The sequence below is a fragment of the Passer montanus genome, unplaced genomic scaffold, assembly GCF_014805655.1.
Source record: "Passer montanus isolate IOZ18808 unplaced genomic scaffold, ASM1480565v1 scaffold115, whole genome shotgun sequence".
Taxonomy (NCBI): domain Eukaryota; kingdom Metazoa; phylum Chordata; class Aves; order Passeriformes; family Passeridae; genus Passer; species Passer montanus.
Window position 1 is genome coordinate 1,571,494 of NW_024358167.1, and position 20,895 is coordinate 1,592,388.

Here is a 20,895-nt window from a genome sequence, read left to right on the forward strand (position 1 = left end):
AACCAAAAAAAATCCTCACTGGAATTTGGGAGAAAGCGAATTTCACCCCTCCTTCCAAACAATCCTGATCCTCGTGGGGGAAGTCTGCCAAGGCTGTGGGCCAGCCCTGCAGCCGCTTCCCAGCAAACCAGTCAGGCAAACCGGGCGCTTTCTCTCGCCTCAAGTCCCGGCTTGCTCGTCGGACCGGCAGGAATGAAGCTCTCCCCGCTGGTCCTGCTGAACCCTTCCCTTCCCCCTCCCTCCCTCTCTCATCCCACCCCTTTCCCGGAGGTCCCCCAAGCTTCCAGGCTCCTCTCTGTGTCCAGAGCTTGTTGGAGGGTGCCCCCCTGGCTTTCTTCTGCCAGGGGGTCAACGCTCCCTTCCCGAATTCCTTTCATCGGGATTTGCATTCCATTGCAGAATGAGCCACCCTGAGGTATCGCCTCCCTTCAGAACACCAGCATGTCTCGATTTTGGCATTCCCCTGACCCTGCACCCCTCTGTATTCCATCTCTGTATCCCTGTGTCCTCAGCCCTTGTCCCCTGTCCCTCTGGCTTCCCATCACCCTGCGAGGGGGTGGCTGGAGATTCCTGGGTGGCAGGGATGGGATGGCAGGATGGGGGTCGTTATTTTGGGGTTGGCCATGACACCGTCCAGGATGCTCCATCCACTCAGCCTCGGAGCCCGTTCCAGCTTGGGATCTCCGTCCCCATCATCCCCAGCCCCAGGGCCGCCCGAGACCCTTCCTGCAGGACCCTTGGGAGGTGGGGGCTGTGCAGGTGTCACCGAGGGGCTGCCCAGCTCCTGCTGTCACAGCCAGGATCACCACTGGGCTTTGCTGGGCTCAGCAGAAGCGGTCGGACCCGCGGCGCGAGCGCGGCGAATTCCTCATTCCTGTTCCCTGCGCTGTGCTGCCTGCCTGCCATCTTTGCATGCAAACAGTAAACAGGCTGTTATTATCCTGGATGCTTTGAATAACTGCGGCTATTTTTTCTCTTCCCAGTATTCTAAAAAGGCAAAAAATTCCCTGCGGTTTCTGAGTCAACTTTTTTTTTTTTTTTCCTCGCACTCTGTTCTTTCCTTCCCACCACCTCTGTGACCTTGAAAAACCAGGCGGATGAGCTCCCCGGCTGCCTCTGCTCGCACCCTCTCCCCGGCCGTGCTCCGGCTGCCGCTCCCGCTGCTCCCCGTGGCCGGCAACCATGGAATTCGGGGCTGAGCCTGCTGGTGGCGCAGCGCTGGCCAGTGCTGGCCAGGATCCGGCCTGCCCGGCATCCTGCTCATCTCCTCCCCTGGATCGGGAGCTAGGGATGCTCAGGGAGGTGTTAGGGATGCCGGAGGAGATTGGGGATGCCAGAGGAGGATGGAGATGCCAGAGGAGGATGGAAATGCTGGGATGTTAGAGAACCTGGGGATGCTGGAGGAGACACTGGGGATGCCAGAGGATAGGGATGCTGAAGGCACTGGGGATTCTGGAGATGCTGGGAATGCTGGAGGAGCTGGGAATGCTGAACGTGCTGGGGATGTTGGAGGTGCTGGGGATGCAGGAGGAGCTGGGGATGTTGGAAGTGCTGGGGATGCTGGAGGATCTGGGAATGCTGGAGGTGCTGGGAATGCTGGAGGAGCTGGGAATGCTGGAGGTGCTGGGGATGCTGGAGGAGCTGGGAATGCTGGAGGTGCTGGGGATGTTGGAAGTGCTGGGGATATTGAAGGTGCTGGGGATGTTGGAGGTGCTGAGGATTCTGGAGATGCTGGAGGAGCTGGGAATGCTGGAGGAGCTGGGAATGCTGAACGTGCTGGGGATGTTGGAGATGCTGGGGATGCAGGAGGAGCTGGGGATGTTGGAGGAGCTGGGAATGCTGGAGGTGCTGGGGATGTTGGAAGTGCTGGGGATATTGAAGGTGCTGGGGATGTTGGAGGTGCTGAGGATTCTGGAGATGCTGGAGGAGCTGGGAATGCTGGAGGAGCTGGGAATGCTGGAGGAGGATGGGAATGCTGGAGGCACTGGGGATTCTGGAGATGCTGGGAATGCTGGAGGAGCTGGGAATGCTGGAGGTGCTGGGGATGCTGGAGGAGCTGGGGATGCTGGAGGAGGTTTGGGATGCTCAAAGATGCTGGGGAGCCTTGTGGTTCTGAGGATCACTGAGGTGCTGGGGATGCTGCAGGTGGCCAGGGATGCTGAAGGCACTGGCTGGGGTGTGGGGCTCTGGTGGGTGCAGCTCACATGGATATCTGGGACATGGGATTCTGCCTCCTCACTTCATCCCCAGGAGCTGGAAAGTGTGTCCAGGGATGGTGTGGGCAGCTGGGAGCTGAGAGGGACAGGAGAACAGCCTGAGCACCCAGGCCTTGCAGGCAGCACGTGTTCCCTGGCTCCCTTCACAGGTTCCCTGACAGGTCTGAGACTCCTTCCTTCCCTTTCCTGCCTCCTCATCTTCCCTCAGAAAGCTTCCCTGGAGCAGGGCCTTGGGCAGAGGGTGGCAGGGGCCAGACAGAGCAGGGGAAAGGGGAAAGGGGAGGAAAGGAAAGGAAAGGAAAGGCAACCTGCTAGATCTAATGGGGGTTTTTTTGGTTGCTTGCTGAGTTTGGTGGCAGCAGGAAAATTTGAGAGGTTTGTGGCAGGTCCTGGCACTCAGGGCTGGATGCAGCATGGAGTGAAGGGCAAGTCCCTGGGGTGATGGGCCATGTCCCGCCACAGGGTGCTGCAACATGCTCTGGAATAATATCTGGAGGGAACCAGGGATTAATTAACTGGATGGAGAAAAACTGTGGTCATTAGAAGCTCATTTGGAAACAAAGGGGCTTGGAAAGGGCACTTCCTCAGCTGGAGGGGAAACAACATCCAGCTGCAGGAGATGGAGATGGCTGGAGCCATCACTCCAGGCAGGGAAAGCCCTTAAAACTCACCCAGCTTCATTTCCCAGGTCTCTCTCTCCCAGTACAGAGTCATTGCACACTAATGCTGCTCAGGCCATTTCAAGTGAAACTTCAGTTTCAAGTGTTTTCTCATACAGAAGTGCCTTGGGGTGTTTTAGTGATTTTTTTTCTTTCTTTTTCTTTTTAATTAAAAAAACTTGTCTTCTTCCTTCCAGGAAAAATTGGATGTTTGGTTTCTCTGCCCACTGCAGGGGAAACATTTCATTGTGATTTTCCTTTCCTCTCCTCCCCTCTTTGGAGCTGAAACCCTTCTGAATAAACAAGCATTAAAGAATGTATGTTGGTTAACGAAAGAGAAGGGGCCCATATCCCATTTTCCTAGAAAATCACAGAAACACTGAATTTTCGGGAAAACATTTGGCTTCAGGCCCAAGGAAAGTTTTAACTCCTGACACTTGAAACTGTATATGTACAAAGTTTCCTTGAAACACGGTGAGGGGAGAGAATAATTTTCCTTGAATCTCCTAATTTTTCATTTGAGAAAGCTGGAGAATTAAAAAAAAAAAATAAAAATCCAAGTTTCAGGAGAAAAACACAAACAGAGAAAGGCAGAATGTGAATTTTGGCCCTGATGGAAAATGACACAGGCTGGAAAATATTCCCACCCGCATTTTTACAGCCTTAAAGTGCGATCCTGGTTTTTTTTTTTTTTCCTTCTTGCACAGGGTCCAGCATGAAGTAACACTACCCAGCCTAGAGATCCCATGGCATGTCCCAGGAATTTGTAAGCAATGTTGTATTTGCCGAGTAAACAGGGGTCGGGACAGAGGGTAGGTCAGGGCCACGTGTGTCCAGAGCCACTGGAGAGCAGCTCCTGCCACTTTTGGGAAGGGAGGGCAAGCCCCCACCACACTGACTGGCCATCCTGGAACTCCAGGCATGTCTTGGATCTACCAAAAGTTTAGGAGTGTGTTTCCAAGGCAACCAAAACATTATTTTTTCCAGCTGCCTCCAAAAAAAAAAAGGTGGAATTAGAGAAAAAAAAAATAATGGAACCATCAGAGGAAATTCTAAGAAAATGAAATCAGATGGAAAACTGGCTGGCTGCTCCCTCTCCCTGGCCCTCCCTGAGGAATGCTGGATGCATACAAGCAAGGAAGATGCTGCTGGGGCTGCCCTGGCCAGCCGAGGCTATTCCTGAGCTGCTGCCCCATGCCCAGACCAGGAGCGGCTCCATCCCGGAATAGAGCCCCCTTGGAGACGCTACCCCATGGCAGCTATTTTGGGTTGTGTCCCTGCAGAGTTAAATGTGTCTCCAGCACCCGGGTGGCTCCGTCCCTGTGGCCCAAACACAGCTCACCCTGCACAAAACCCCCAATATTTTGGTTCTTGCTGCTTTCTCTTCCATTCTTTTTTCCTCCCCATCTCCCTCAGTTTTGTGTCTGTTAAACCAGCAGCCTTGCTTTTCTTCCCCGTGTTCAGCTGGCTCCAAGGCTGAGCAGTGCCTGGAGCCATCCTGGTTTGGGAATGCCCATGGATCAGTGGGGAGGAATGCTCAGCATGGCCCAGCACCCAGCACAGGGCTCACCGGCAAATCAGGAAGACTGGATTGCAAATTCCAGGAGTTTTTTTGCACTCTGCTCTCTTGTTTACGGCTGCTTGCAGGGTGTAATCCGTGCTGTCCTCCTCTTCTATGCCAGGCATTTGCTGGCAGTGATTCCCTGCCCTGCCACACAGGAGAGTATGAGGGAAGCTGGGCAGACAATGCAGGAAAATCCACTCAGGATTTGCAAGGTCCAAAGCAGCTGTAAGGGAGGAGAAAACCCATGGAAAAGAGGGATGTGTGCCACGGCTGCAGCAGAGCTCAGGGAGCCAGCTCATGGCTTTGTGGTCAGGGGAACAGGAGTGAGTGGGAATGGACATCTCCCTTGGGACTGCTGCACCATGAGAGAGCGTGGAGAAAGTGTCATTCTGTGCTGAAGCAGGACAGTCATCTCATCACATCATCCCCCTCGGCCTCCAGCTGCGTCCAGGCAGAGGAACCAGTCCCAGCCCTTCCAAACCACATGCTCTTCATGCTCCACCAAACACCATCCCCACTCCCGTGGTCCAAAGACCATCTCCAGTCCATGGTCCATCTCCACTCCCAGTGCTCCCTGCCAGGTGGGAAAACACTGAAAACAACCCCAAAGCTGGAACATTTCCAGCTCCACAACCTCTCCTGGCTTCAGCACCAGGGATCCTCGGGGTGACCATGGCACAAAGACTTAGGGATGGAATCCTGAGCAAAGAGGCTCCTATTGTGCTGTGGATCCTTCTGGCTGCCTACACACACACACACACAGAATCATGTGCTGCACAACTGTGGCCCCACACTGTCACATCTCACTCACAGGGCACGGAACAAAATCCTGGGATGACAAAGCAGGAGAATTCCAGGGTGAGCTCCACCACCACAGAACAGAAGAAGAGAGAGAGAAGAGAGAGCTTTGGGGTTACCCAACTGCAGCCTTCCAGTGTCTAAAGGGTTCTGAGAGAGCTGAAAAGGGACTTTGAACAAAGGCATGGAGGTACAGGACAAAGAGGAATGCCTTCCTGCTGACAGAGGGCAGTGTGAGGTGGGATATTGGGAAGAAATTCCTCCCTGTGAGGGTGCTGAGGCCCTGGCACAGAGTGCCCAGAGAAGCTGTGGCTGCCACCTCCCTGGAAGTGTCCAAGGCCAGGTTGGATGGGGCTTGGAGCAACCTGGGACAATGGAAGATGTCCCTGCCCGTGACAGGGGGTGGAAGGAGATGTGCTTTAAGATCCCTTCCAACCCAAAGCCCTCTGGGATTCAATGATTCCCTCCTGGAGGCTGAATCTGCCAGGTAACCCCGTGTGCTCCCCAAGCTTGACTTTCAGAGCATGACTAGAAAGTGCTGGCTGGCTCCAACGTGCCGAGGCAAGCGCTGCCTCTTCCTGCAGGTTCTGCAACAAACTGCTGCTGCTGCTGTGCTTTTGTGCAACACCTGGAGCTTTTCCAGAGGCTGGCAGGTAGGGAGGTACGGGAGCCTGTGCTGGGAAGGCTGCCGGGTCAGCCTGCGGTCCCACTCCGCGAGGTTCCTGGCACAGCGGGTTGGGAATGCTGCTGCATTCACTCACCCCCTCCCCAGGAGCAGGACCAAGGCAGATTTTGTAATACCTTCTTTTATTTTCTCCTGTTCTCGAACAGTTACCCATGGGCTAGGGGAGACTCTCCTCTTGTATTCAGGTTTTGTGCAAAAATTCCACAAATTCTTTCAAAACTCCCCAACTTTCTCAGCCTCGCTGCAGTCTCGGGGCTTCACAGTCCTCCAAAATCTGTGGAATGAGCAGCATTTCCTGGTGTTGAAATGCTGATGTAACAGGGTGGTGAATCAGTGGGGATCTTTCAGCCTGAACCATGTTGTATCGCTGTTAGCGCTGAAGTTTTGCTATTTTAATCCACAAAGCCCCACACAATCCAGCCGGAGTAAATGGCGAGCAACCCCGCTGTATCCAGTGTCAAACCTAGGAACTGGTGGGAACTGCATTAATGCAAAACTATTCTGGTTCGTGGGACCCTGCTCCAAACAGACTGGATGCCATGCAGTAATCCAAGCGCTGTGTAACATTGTAAAGTGTATAAATAGCCCTGGCCGGGTGTGTCAGAGGGGCAGGGGGAATTACAGCAGCCGTGTTTGCCTTGGAAAGATGAGCTGAAAGCCAGCTATGGGCCTGGGGCTAGAATTCACACTCAATTCTGGTTGCTGCCACGTTACAGACACTAAAACAAGCTGGCTTTGCTTAATACATTCAGCCTGCACTGCCTTTTCTGGGTCTTTAAGTAACACCCATCAAACTGGGGTGCTGGTCCCCAACTGCTGGTCTCCTTTCCTGCCAGCAGCTCACCGAGGATGGCTTTGGCTTCTCCAAAGTTAGAGCTGCCTGCTGCCTTGAACCCAGCTCCTCAGCCAGCAGCATCCTCATGTTCCCCCAGCTTTTCCAAGAAAAAGCTGACGCAGCTGCAGATTGAGGGGCAGAGGCCACAGAGCCACCAAAACAAGGACGAACGAGTCCCCAGATGCCACACGGCATGACGTGGGGAGATCCTTGGAAGTGACAGAGGAGACCATCACCCCCAGGTTATGGCAGCCTGGTCACCGAGGGCCGAGCCCTGCTCAGATTCCAGCGTCCCCCTCCTCCAGGGTGAATGAACTCCAGTGCTGGAGTTTGGAGCGGACACTATGTCCACATTCTTCAGCCCAGGGCCGGGAATGTCAGCTCCTGTCCGGACGCCAGGGGCTTGCATTCCTCCCCGATGCTGCTCCCAAAGAATGCCAGCCCAGAGGGTGCCGGGGAGAGGGTGCCACTCGCTCCGGGGGGATGAGGGGAGGCATGCTCAGCCCGCAGAAAAGCCTTTGGCGAGCTGGCAGAGCCGGGCAGGGGTTAGCACCGTGTGTTAACACGGTTAGTGCTGCCATGTGTTTACTAAACACTGCTCCTGGCGAGAGGGAATGGCTGGAATTCACCCCTCGCTCCCCAGCAGACCCCAAGGACATGCAGGCGGACCAGGGGAATTCGCTCCTCCAGCCTGTTGCCATGGCTGCATATTTCAGAGACTCAAGCAGGGAAAAAAATAAAAGAAGAAAACCAAAACATTTCAATGGGAGGGAAGAAAAATAGGAGGGGGAAAAATGCAGAAGAGTAATGAGAAGGATGAGCGAGTCCAAGAAATGTATTAGATCATCCTTAGAAACTGGTGTCTGAGGAGTTCTCCGCAGCTCAGGCTGTTCCAATATTTACTGTGTGTTATTTAAACCATGACTCCTGGCACCAGCTGGGGCTCTGCAGCACCACGCGCTGCTCAGGAACATTGTTAAAAGCTGGTCCCGGGCTCCAGGAGAGGGGCTGGAAGCAAAAACATCCCTGCTGGCTGCTCCAGAGGAGCTGCTGGCAGCATGGCAGCAGGGCTGGATCCTGAGAGCAGGACCCAATGTGGAACTGCAAACAGCAGTGTGGGATATCAACTCCTAAGTTATGGGATCAGAGCCTTGGAGAGGCTGAGCAAGGACAGGCAAGGGCAGGCTGCAGTGTGAGAATGGAGCTGAGCTGAGCAGCAAGCTGAGCTGAGTGAGGGTGAGATGCACACCTGCAGGCAGTGAGGTGTCCTGGCTCCTCTGATCCTGGAGGGACTTGCTGCTATCGTTGCACTGGATATTTAAAGTCACTCTGTAGGCAGTTTTTTATGAGCAGGTTTTGGCACATGGATTGCTCCCTGTGCTTCGTGTCCGTGGCACTCTGGAAAAGCATCCCTTTATTGTGCAGAGGCAGGGAACAGCATTGGGAGCCTGGAGTTCCCACTCTGGCCTGGGTGATGCAAGGCTGGCTCATGCACCCCTGTGGTATCAGTTGGAGTTCACAGGGGAGCCACAGGCATGCCAGAATCCAGCTGGATTTAAAACCCTGCAATGATCCGGCACCTTTGGCTCCCGTATCCTGGAGGAATCTGGATCTGCAGCAATGTTTATTCTCTCGTGGGATTCCCACTGTTAATTACATGATATGGAACGATGGTGCCATGGTCTCTGCTCCATGCCCAGAGTGCCAGCGCTGTCTGATCACATGCAGGAGCTGGACTGGAGCTGGATGTGAACAGGAACAATTTCCCAAGGGATGAAATCAGATAATAAGTTTTGGGTGGCAAGAGACCTTAAAGATCACCTATCTTCACCCCCTGAGACAGGCAGGGACACCTTTCACTATCCCAGGTTACTCCAAGCCCTGTCCAACCTGGCCTGGAACACTTCCAAGGATGGAACAGCCACAGATTCTCTGGACAACCTGTGCCATAGGCTCTCCACCCCCTCAGGGAAGAATTTTTTTCCAATATCCCATCTAACACTACCGTCTGGCAATGGGAAACCATTCCTTCTTGCCTTGCCACTCCAGGTCCTTGTCCTAGGTCCCTCCACAGCTCTCCCAGATCCTCTTTAGCTCTGGAAGGTGCAATGAGATGACTTCCCTTCCCTTCCCTTCCCTTCCCTTCCCTTCCCTTCCCTTCCCTTCCCTTCCCTCTCTCCCGCTCCGACAGTGACACCTGGCGGTCCGCGCCGCCCCTGCAGCCCCGCCCGGGCCCCGCCAATCCCGGGGGCTGGAGCGTGTCCAGGGCAGGGAATGGAGCTCGGGAAGGGGCTGGAGCACCAGGAGAGGCTGAGGGAGCTGGGGAAGGGGCTCAGCCTGGAGAAAAGAAGGCTCGGGGGGAACCTTCTGGATCTGCACAGCTCCTGACAGGAGGGGACAGCCGGCCGGGATCGGGCTCTGCTCCCCAGGAACAGGGACACGAAAAGGAGGAAACAGCCTCGAGTTGTGCCAGGGGTTGTTTAGATTGGATATGAAGGGAAATTCCTTCATGGAAAGGGCTGTTCAGCCCTGGCACAGCTGCCCAGCTGGTAGAGTCCCCGCTCCTGGAGTGACTTAAAAACCAGGTGGATGTGGCACTTGGGGACATGCGACAGAAGCCTTGGCAGTGCTGGGGGAACTCTTGGACCCTTTTGTCTTAGAGGGCTTTTCTAACTTAAATGGGTCTACAAATCCATCTCTATATTGCATTTAGTCACCCATTCCCCACGGTGGAGCATGGCAGTAGTGTTCTCCAGCCAAGAGCTTTTCCCCATGATTCATTCAGGAACATTTCTCCCTGGCTGGTTCCATTCTACTCACAATAATGACTCTTTAATGATAACCCTGCTGCATGTTCAGGACAAAGCTTAGAAATGAGGGATAGGGGATCTGTTGCCCCATCCAGGAGGGATTATCTCACTGCACAGGTGGTGAGATGCAAATATCACCAATCTAAAAGCAATTTTGCAAGTGAAATGCATGGCTGTAAACTGTCTATACAGCTTTCACTCCATAAAAATGCCTGTGGATGGTTTGCCAAGATGTGCCTGTTGCTTTTTGTGGGGTTCAAGAGATATTAAGCAGCAGAAAGTTCCTTTCCAGCTGACCTAACCCTCACCCTGCCCCACGAGGAGATGCCTCCAGTAGGAATCAGGGGACAGAATGAATTGCTGTGACCCATCAGTGTCCAGCCCTGTCACCCACAGCTCAAGAAAATGCTGAAATAAGACCTATGGAAGTGGTTCAAGGTCAGACTTCCACTTCACAGGGAAAACCCAAGGAAATGCAGCTTTTTTTACTCATGCAAGCAAAACAGCTGAGCACAGTGATTGCAAAGCAAGAAAATGCCCGAGGATTTTTGCCTCAATGGAGACAAAATTTTAATCAGCTGGTGAAAATGTGTGAGGATTCTGCAGTCGTCATCCAAACTAGGGCAAGACCTGGCCTGTGCAAGTTCTTGCTTCCAGGATCCCTTCTCACTGTCTCTGGAGCTTTAAAATATTTCCTAGCACAGAAATCAATGTGAGAATATTGCAGGTTTTATCAGAAGCATTTAAAATATGGTTTGTTTTTTTTTTTTTTTTTTTTTGAAAGAAGTTTTCATTGAATTTCAGTTATACAGGACTTCATGTGGTGGGAGCTGCTGGAGAGCAAATGGTCTGGCCAGGATTCTGAAATTACCTAGGAATGGTTGAATGGGAGAAGGACAGGTTGCCTTTCCAAAGCCTTTTTCCTAACTCTTCCCACAACTTCAAGATGAGGATCTATGAAAACACACCATCACTGAAAGAACAGAATAGAGCCAAAGGCACAAAGCATTTTAATGAGGCAAAAACATCCTGCTAAGTCTTTTGGTTTATTGGTGTTGAGCCTGTTCCAAGCCCAAAGAAAAGGACTCTGAATCTATTAAAATAGTTGGCTTGTGGGATCTGCAATGTAAGCATGATTAAAATCCTTCTATTTTTATCCATATGAGAATATATCAGCCAGAGGAATCCGTTTTTTCAGAAGTAAAATACATTTGTCTTCAGTAAAATCATCCAGGTGAGCTCAGTGTGGAAAAGCATTGCCCAGTGCTGGGAAGAGAGAAAGGTACCTAGGTTTGCTGCTTCCCAGCCCCTTTGTTGGCTGGTGCTGGTGACATTCCAAGAATTGTAATGCCATTTGCACAGAAAATGGGAGACAAGAGCTAGATCTCTGCCACCTGAGGAAATTCAGGCTTGCTGCTGCCCAGAGCAATCTAAAACCTGAGAGGAGTGGGAGAGTCCTGCTCTTTCCTGCTTCCAGTTTTGATGGATCCAGGAGTTCCACAATCTCCTCTGTGTGGGATTTGCTCAGTATTTCTTTCTGCTTCTCATTTATCTCAGTGAAAATGGGCATTTTAATACTTTCTCACAGAGAAAGTCACATAAATATTTTCCACTTCCTGGGTAAATGCTCCAACTGTGCTTTTGTAAAAGAGGGATGGCATACAGTGATTCCTACAATTAATTATCTCCATTCCTGTATTGTGTGTGGGCTCTGAAAAACCGTGGTAAACCATAAACCAGCTCCAACTGCCAGAGCACAGGGGAACACTTGCAAAAGTGACCTGTAAAACACAACCACATCAGTTTGTAGCTGCTGCTCCGCTGGCTTCCCAGGGGAAAGGGGAAGTCATGGAGAACACCGAGCTCTCTGAGGATGGGTGCTGTTTGCAGTCATGTGCAGAACTACAATAAAAGGCCTGTTGTTTGAGCAGAGACAAATTTTGAAGGATCATTTGCACTGAAAAGCCAACAAAACGCCAAGTGGGAGTAGGTTCAGGTGCCTGCTTTCCATCTCTTCTCGCTCTGACAGATACTCAATTTTCCTTCCATTTTTCCATTGAAAATGGTTTGATTTGTAATTTTCTGTCCTGATACCAACTCTCACCTGAGTATCAAGCTCTGATTGAGTGCAGAACAAACTGTAACAGCATTATAAGCCTGGTTGTGCAACATCCATGGCCCCAAATCCTGGCATCCACTGGCAAGGAAAAGGCTCCCAATGACACACAAACATCAGCCAGCAGCCCCCGGGTGTCCTGGGGAGGGAAGAGGTGACACAGCCAGCCCCCAGACACAAACAATTTATTTCATATTTAGCAATATCATGGCAGGCACGCTTCCCTTATAAGGCAAACACAGAAATGGCATGTGCCTTCCCAACCACATGCTGAAACCGTATTCCGAGGCTCTGCTCTCCCCCAGCCTCCCTTGCTTAATGCCACAGCAGCTCCAGCCAGCTTCTTGTTCCCAGGATGTTTTTTTCCATTAAATGCTACATTTCCAGGAACTTGTACACACATTTCCCTCTGCTGCTGTGTGACTTTTCCTCTCTGTGCATCCCAGCCCGAGCAGTCCAACTGCAGCAGTGGAGCAGACAGCCCTTCCCTCTCCAGGGCAGCCTTATGGACTTGTGGGCACAATTAGGAAATAAATAAAGGAAAAATAGAAATCTGGTGCAGAGGGGAGCAGGTTGGAAGTCTGAAGGCTTTTATCTTCACCTCAGTGCTGTTCAAGTAACAGGGGACACTGGTCTTCCCAGTGCTACCTGTTTATAGTTGATGTAACGGGACAAAAAGAGTTTGTGGGAAGGTCTGTACATTTTAAACTTTGAAATTTCAGCTCTTCCCTCCCCTGGAAGACTCCACGGGTCAGTGCTGATTTGAGTGAAGCCATCTGTCTATTTATATTACTCAATGTGTTGTCCATTCCCTCATTCTCAGTTCACCTCATGCTTTGGGAAAAGGCATGGCAAATTCAGAGATGTGGGAGAAAACGAGCAGCAAGGCACCAGTTTGTTCCACCCTGATGAGCAAGAAGAACTGGAAATCCTGGGGCACCATGCTCTGTGAAAGGCAGAAGAGGGAAAACCCCTCAGGAAATGGCAGAAAGTGAAGCAGAGCAAATGAATGGGTTTATCCCTACTCAGAGGTGTATGGATGCATCCTCGCCCATGGAAAGGGATAAATAAATACTAAATAAAGGGGAATACTAAATAATAAGGAGGTCAATCAAAACTAAATAGCTTAGGAAGGCTGCTGCTTACACAAGCTCAGCTGTGCCATCTTTTCCTAGCACTCCTAAACCTGAAGCCCTTTTGCCCATTTCTAATGCTCATCCACGAGCAAAGGCAAAGCTCCAAAGCATTTCTGCAGAGAAGCCTTGCAGGCAGAGATCCTTGAGCAAATGATGAGCTGAAGATTCCTGGGCCACGGAACCAAGGTGCAGTTGTGTTGGAAGCCATCCAAACACTGAGGTCACCTGGTACTTGTAAAGGAGAGAAGCTGTTTGAAGGGGAAAATGTTGGAAGACTGATTGGAAGAGGCAGCAGGACTTCATTCCTGTGTCTGTGTGAAGGGGCCAGCTCTCCTCCCTGGGGAATGCTGCAGAGTCACTCACAATCAGAAAGAGGAGGTGGGAAAAGCCACCCCCTATCGCAGCAGCGTGTGCGAGCGAGTCTGGGCAGAGAGCAGTCATTCCCAAAGCCCTGTGTCCCATCTTGCAGCACCCACATAAACATCCCTGTATCATGTGTCTTCCATGAGGCCCTCGTGTATCGAATTGCTATCAGTGCCATTAATTGTCAGCTATTTGCTTTTACAGATTTGTTTTACATGCAGAAATGAACCCCAGCTCCTCTGTGCCTCTCGGGACGCGGCGGTGGTAAATGCTGATACAATCAGGCTGGGAGCACACGCAGTGAGGCATCCCAGTGTCTATCCAAGCAAAACTTTTCCATGTGAGTGCTCTGAGTTCACAGCTATTGCTAGCAGCTTGCCACGGACAGACTTTGTGTATCCTCTTGCAATATAATCTTCCCCAGAATGGTTTTGAAAGACCGTGAACTCGATCCTGCCAAAAATAGTCTGTGCAGCCAAAAAAAATCAACACAAGATCTTCAGTGTTTGAGCTGGCCTGTGAATTGCATTTTTCACCTTTTTCCAATGAGATGTTTCTTGACATCCATGAAAACTTCATTTGGCTTCTAATACCCCCAATTATCCTTGCAGCCTGCATTTTAATTACAACATCAGAGCCCAGCAAGCAATTGCCTTCATGGGCAAGGGGGGCCCAGGCAGGCCTGTAGCCCCGTGCACAGGCTGGCAGCTGCAGCCCAAGAATGTGTTTATTTGTGTTTGGTTTATGTGGTTTTGGTGACCTTTTGTTAAATTCAGCCAGTGGCTTCCAGGAGGCAAAGTTACATACTCACTGAAAAGAAATGCAGGGAAATAACCCCGCACGGGCCCTTCTGCTGAACGTCACATTTGTGCTGAATATCGTGTCCTTATGCCCAAGGCAGGGGTGGCTGAGGTTAAGGTTAAAGTCATGTTTGTTATCCATGGTGGCTGCATGAATATTGTCCCTTTGGTCCTCAGGAAGAAGGACAGCCCAGAAATAAGTTTGGGGAAAATGGAGCACAGTGGAAAATGAAAAATGGATCCCCACGTTGGGGCTCCTGTGGGTCCTGCCACCATTACAGGCTGTTACAGCTCAGGAGTGTCCGTGTTTTTCTGTCTCTTCTTCCAGCTCTTCGACAAACTCACAGATAAAAAGAGCTGTTTGTCTCCTGCCTGGTGTCTACACCACGTTTTCAACCTCACTGGGCTCATCCAACCTCCAGAGAGCAGCAGCAATTTCTGCTGTTCCTTCAAGCTCATTGTGAGTGAAGCAGGGATCCCTCCAAGTGATAAATCCATGCCAACGCTCGGGTGGCTTTGTCAGCGCCTTCCCACATAAGCTGCCTGCTAATGCCACCAGAAAAAGGCATCAAAATTTTGCTTGGTCTCCGGCTGGTGAGCCTCACTCTTGGTTTTGATCACATCAGATACCACACGTTGTCTGTCTGTCTGCGAGTCCCTAAGTGAGGAGCACCAGAAACCACGCCAAGTCTGGGATTTAGGCTACATCTGCAGGGCAAATAAACACAGATGCCCAGGCGCCGTGCTTCCAGGCTGAGGAAATGGCCTGTGGAGAAGCTGTGGTGTGGAGGGCTCTGCAGCCTGGGCCACATCCCCCAACTACAGGCCTGCATGTCATTTCCAGCTCCATCCCAGTTTGGTATTTTGTTTTTTTTTACACCTCACACTGTTTAAGTAAGTGATGGATATTGTGGGGAGGAGTCCGAGCAATTTCTCCTTTTTCACCTCAGTGATTAGAAGAACAGAACTTTCCAAACACTTTTCACTCATGATCATGAGCTGAAAGACTCAGTGATTAAACCCCACTGTGGCAAATTAGCCTGCAGTGTCCTCTTGTCAAGGTGTCCCACAGGAAAAAATTCCTCCCTGCAGGTCAGGAGGGAGTGCAGAATTTAAAGACATCAAGGGATCTAATGGTTGTAAGTGAATATTGTGATGCTTCTGCTGAAAATCTCAACCAAGCAGGCAGCTCCCAGTGATGGACTTGCTAATGTGAAGCTGTCACTGCTCTGGGGATTCCAGAGGAGCTGGAGAGCAGCCAGGTGTGACAGCAGGAGGTGTGACAGCAGGTAGGAAGGTGACAATGCAGGTGGCTCTTCAGCCCGGACAAATGAGGAACGAGGTGTGTTTGGGTCAGCAGCCAGCTCAGAAAAACAAAATCCCCTTCCTAAGCCAGTTGGAACAGAGGTTTTGTGTTTCAGGGGAAAGGTGGACACCTTGAAAAAGGGTTTTGCACCAAACTGCCACAGAAGTCCTTATTTTTGAAATACTGCACAGCAGAGGATTTTGGGAAAAGGTCGGGAATGTTTGTATAGGAGATTCAAAGCCTCACACTGGAATTTAATGTTTGCAATGTTGGACTTGATTATTATTGCATTCTTTTAAAATATATCAGCTGTCAAGCAGCCCTGCTGCTGGCATTCCACACTGTAACAGAACAGGAGATGTGTTTACAGTTTGGATTTTACTTCAGGATCGTTACAGGCAGCAATGGCTTGGCTGGAGCTGAAATCCCCATCCTCTGTGGGCCAAACGCCCTTCGTTACAGTGAAATGAAATGCTGCTGCTGCTTAGCTCTGAAAGGACCGTAAGATTAAAAAACGGATTAAAACATTAAATGCAACATCATGTATGTTTTATATACTTATAAACAGTGCATTTAAAAAAAAACTTAATTTTTTGTTTAAAAAATTACCAAAAAAGGAAATTCTCTTAAACTAAAACACTGGTATTCCAGCAATATTTCCAATTGGGAAAGCTTCTGAGCAATGTGTTGGGTTTTGGGTAGTGGGGGAGCTATAGGAGTGGCTCCTTTGAGAAGCTGCCAGAAGCTTCCCCTGTGTCTGATGGAGCTGATGCTGCCTGGCTCCAAAACAGACTTCTCATTATCCTACAAATCTGGTAATAAATTCCATAAATTTCCTCAAATTTCCCTCCTGTTTTACCCATGACAGCAATTGCTGAGTGGTCTCTTCCTGTTTTTATCTCAACTTAGGAGCATTGTATTTTCTCTCCCCTGTCCAGCTGATGGAGCAGCTTTGGTGGGCACCAGGTGTCACACAGTCTGTCACTCTGGGATTATCAAATTTTTGGGGATGTTTTGGCAGAGCATTTCCAGTCATGGCTGTGACCTCCTGGCCCATCCTGGATGGATGGCTGGGGCAGGCTGGAAGGGTTTGGGGATGGAGGCAACCACAGCTAAGGAGGAGCGTGGGGATGTGTAGGGTCTCAGGGCGAGCATGGGGTTATTCAGTGGGTGGATCCCACTGGTGGAGGATTGGGATCAGATGGAGTAAAGGACCCAGACAAGGTTTTGGAGATGCTGGTCAACAGTGGCTGGACATGAGCCCAGGGGTGCCCATGTGGGCAAGAGGCCAATGTGTCCAGCAGGACCAGGGCAGTGGCTGGGCACTGTGAGGCTCCTCAAGTGCTGTGTCCAGTTCTGGCCCTAATGACAAGGACACCGAGGGGCTGGAGCATGTACAGGGAAGGGAACGGAGCTGGGGAAGGGGCTGGAGCACCAGGAGCAGCTGAGGGAGCTGGGGAAGGGGCTCAGCCTGGAGAAAAGGAGGCTCGGGGGGAACCTGCATAACTCCCTGACAGGAGGGAACAGCCGGGGGGGTCGGGCTGTGCTCCCAGGGAACGGGACAGGATGAGAGGGAACGGCCTCAAGCTGTGCCAGGGCAGGTTCATACTGGGCATCACAGGCATTGGCAGCGGCTGCCCAGGGAGGTTTGGAGTTCCCATCCCTGGAGGTGTCCAGGGAAGGCCTGGACGTGGCGCTCAGTGCTCTGGGCTGGGTGACAAGGTCGGGATCGGTCACAGCTTGGCCCTGATGGTCTCCGAAGTCGTCTCCGACTTCAGCGATTTTGCCGTTCTGTGAGCGGCGCTAGGCAGAAAGCGGGGATGCTCTCCCTCCTCCTCTTCCTCCCGGCGCCGGGCGGGATGCGGGAAGAGGCGGGAAGAGCCGTGAGGGGGATCCCGCCCCTCCCGCCCGCGCCGAGGGGCCGCCCGCGGCGGCGGGAGCGGCGCGTGCGCGGGGCGGGNAATCCTCTTGTTCGCGGCGGGGCCGGCGGGTGCGGGGCCCGCGCCGCCATCTCCTCCGCCTGCTGCTGCTGCCGCCGCTGCTGCTGCTGGTGCTGCTGCCCGCCGGCGTCCAGGGCCAGCCCGGCCCGCATGCCCCGGACTGGCCCCCCAGCGGCCCCGGGCCCAGCCTCAGCATCTACCTGAGCGAGGAGGAGGTGCGGCAGCTGATCGGTGAGTGCGGCCCGGGGCCCGGGGGCCGTGCGGGGCTGAGGTGGGGCGAGTCCGGCCGCGGAGGAGCGGCTGAGGGGAGTTCTGCGGGCCCGGGTGGAAGTTTGGGGGGCTGGAAAAGGATAGGGGGCTGGGCTGGGAATGATGGAGGTGGTCCGGAGGTGGCTGTAGGGTCCAGGAGGGAATTGGGGTGTCTGTGGGAGTGTTAGGAGGGAAACAGATCTCGGATGCTGGGGAGGGTGGAGAGGCTGTGAGTGCGGATGAAGGACCTCCAGCCCATGAGAGGATGGGGGTCTGTGGGTCTGGGATGGGAGTGGGTGAATCCAGAGGTTTGTGTGGGTTCTGTGGGTGGGGATGAAGGAGCTGGGGCTCGGAGGGATGGGGGGCTGAGGCACTGGGGTGGGGATGGTGCGTGTCAGCAGGACCAGGGGCTTGCTGGGGGGTCCAGGAGATGGGGGATGTCTGTGGGATGCTGATTTGGGGGTGCAGAGGAGGATGGAGCTCAGGAGAGGATGGAAAACTATGGCACTAGGGTGGGGATGGGTGATCTCAGGGATCTGTGGGTTTTGTAGGACTGGGGTCATGGTGAGAATGAACGAGTCAAAGGGGTCTCTGTGCTGCTTTGTGTGTGTGTGGTTAGGGGAAGAAAAGGCTTCACCCTTATGGTGAGGGGCTCCCCAGATTGGAGCAACCAGGCATGGTGTCCTGTGGGAGCAGGATAAGCCCTGGAAGAGGTGAGCTCAGGCCCATGATTTAATTAGCCAGGCAAGCGACATGCAGGGGGCAGAGAGGAGACCTGGCAATAATTGGGTGTGTGTGTGAAAGGAATCTTAATTTCTAGGCAGGCTGACAATTGCTGCGCAAGGACTTGGAGGCAGTTCCTGAAGTCCCCCATCTGGCCCGCTGTGGAAGGCTTTCACAGGAGTTCTGTGCTTGGAGAGGCTGACTTAAACAAAGATTTGTTTTCTGTAGGCTTTGGCTTCCATAGGCTCTTGTTTAGAGTTGGTGGCTGGAGTCTCAAAACAAATCTGTTGGTGTCCCCGGTGATTTGTTTTTCCCAAGTGCCCTGTATCTCTGCAAGCTGGAAAACTGGCAGTGCAAGACTTTATTTGCGTCAAATGGACAAAATAAAAATATCTCCAGTTAATTTGCACTCTGTGAGCGCACAGCTGACCCAGGTCAGGGGATCTGGGCACTGAAGAACACTGTAAACATTTTTGCCTCATGGTTTGCCCTGGTGATCAGCATCCTGCTGTTGTCATTTGTGTGTGGCACGTGCTTGCTGCCAGATGCTCCTGTACAGATAGAGGGTGAAAAAGTCTGGCTTGCTGCTGAGCTGGGATTCTAAAGAAGTAGTTATTATTAGGAGTACTGAATGGTAAAGTTTGAGCTCTCCCCTGTCTAGTGCCTGGAATCTCTGTTAGTTGGGTTTGTTCAGGGTTCTGTGGCCCACTGGCATAATTATTCATCATGAGTAGCAATCAGTTGCTACTGATGTAGCAGGCAAGATGTGCTGTTACTATTTTTTAAGCTCAATTTCTTCCTCTAGCCTCGCTTCTGGGTGTCTGTTACTACCTAGCTGAAGGCACTTACTGCTCAGCTGTCTGTAGCTGCTTTATATCACTTTTAGTATCTGACATGAATGATCTGTTCTGCCTCTGTGACCCCAGAGACCTGGATAAATTGGAATCTAATGTGGAGGTAAACTGGGACTTCCTTCAGTTAGTGGGGTTCATATCACTGGAAATCTGTTGCAAACTAAACTTCCATGATCTAAACTGTTGTTGGCATAAGCAGATTTAATTTTAGGGGTGTGCTCTTGGCTGTAGGTGAGGTGTAGTTTAAGGAGGCATTTAGACACAGGCCAGTTTATCAATAACTTCAGGTATTCTTTTGGCAGAACAAAATCCAGAGGGACAGACAGTTTTATTCCAGGCGTTCATGATGCTGAAAACAAACCCAGCTTTTCATATGTTCCATTTTGTAGTACCTGCTTGGGATTTACATACAATCAAGTTCATGGTTTAAGGTCTCATACTGATGTGTGAACTTGCAAAGAGCAGTGAGGGGGTTCAGCTTCTGGAGCTTCCCTGAGAAAAGCTGTGGGTTAGCAGATGCTGGGATAGTCAGTCACGGGGGAGAGGAAAATGAGGTTGCTTGTGAAGTGAAGTGTTAAGTTCAGTGAAGCTGCTAATAGAAACTGGATTCTTTCACCTTTTGTCTCTAAACAATCTCGTCTCTGCTACTGTCTTGCTGTGGCTGAACAGAAACTCAGATTTTCTGCTCATAAAGCCAAATGTTACATGGAATTACTACAGTTACTGCAGCCCATGCTGTTTTCATGCTTCTAAATATCACCTCTATTCATCTTTAGGTGACAAATTTGATTAGGAATAAATGTAAGCCCACATGTGGCTGCTGAATCAGCCACAGACAGTGATGCAGAGCTGGAGCATCCCCGGGTCTGGTGGAAACTGTGGGGCCATATCCCCATGTGGTCTCTCCATCAGCCAGGCTGACACGGTTCACTGGAGTGTCTGGTGCTGCTGCTTTCCCCAAACCCAGGGTCGGGTGTCTTGCAGAACCATGGCTTGTGTTTTAATCATGTTGTGGCTCTTGTAAGTGAAATAGGAACTTGCTGCAGATTATTTGTGGCTGCTGCTCTTTGTGGCACGGAGGAAGGACAGATCCAGTGATTTACAGTGAAAACTGCCTGCTCCTTTCCTGTGTGCTCACGCCAGATTTCCACCGGCGGGCTGTGGAATTCTGACCATGTGTCTGCCTTAGGAGGAATTGTTTTGTAGTCTTCAGGACTTTATGTAGAAGAAAACTAGAGGAAACTGGCTTGTCTTGTTGTGTGAGGTAGATTTTTATTTCGAAAAACTGTGGAATTCTCAGGGTCTGAAAGCAGGGCTTGCTATATGGCAGGCATATGGTGTCTCTGTCAGAAATGTCTCTTGCCATTCCCATGGAAAATATTCCCAGCCATCCAGACTGCAAGCCTTTGGGAAAAATAATCTGTGGTTTTCACATAGTTGAATGTGTCAGATTCCACTCACACCAGACAGGATTCCGCACTAGAGGGGATGGAGCAGGAAGGAGTAAGCTGAGGGAGCTTGGCTGAGGTAATTCCAGCGATGGCAGCAGGAGGCAGAGGTGTCAGGGTGACAATGGTGATGAGGTACAGGGTGAGGGGGAGTTGGGCAGGAGCAAGGGAAGTGCTGCTTTTTGGGGAGAGACATCCACAGCACCACAACCATTTTATGGATGGATGTCTGTGAACTCTCTTGGCTCCATCATCTGTAGCTTTTTAGAGCTGGTTCATCTGGAGAACCTTTTCTGGCCTGTGCTTAGACCTGAAGAAAGTTTTGTTAGTCCTACTTAGTGACTGAACAGGTGTGAGAGCACCACCTGATCCTGTCCCCTCTTCCAGTGGCTG

General features: G+C 51.5%; 1 protein-coding gene across 2 annotated transcripts in view; it reads left to right on the plus strand.

Moving 5' to 3' along the window:
* Positions 1–17,267: 17,267 nt before the first annotated feature.
* Positions 17,268–20,895, plus strand: part of RYK (receptor like tyrosine kinase) — a 54,832-nt gene continuing 51,204 nt past the window's right edge. For both annotated transcript variants that reach the window (XM_039696934.1, XM_039696935.1), the window contains exon 1: positions 17,268–17,459. The gene's annotated coding sequence lies outside the window, so the exon portion shown is untranslated. The remainder of the gene's footprint in view (positions 17,460–20,895) is intronic.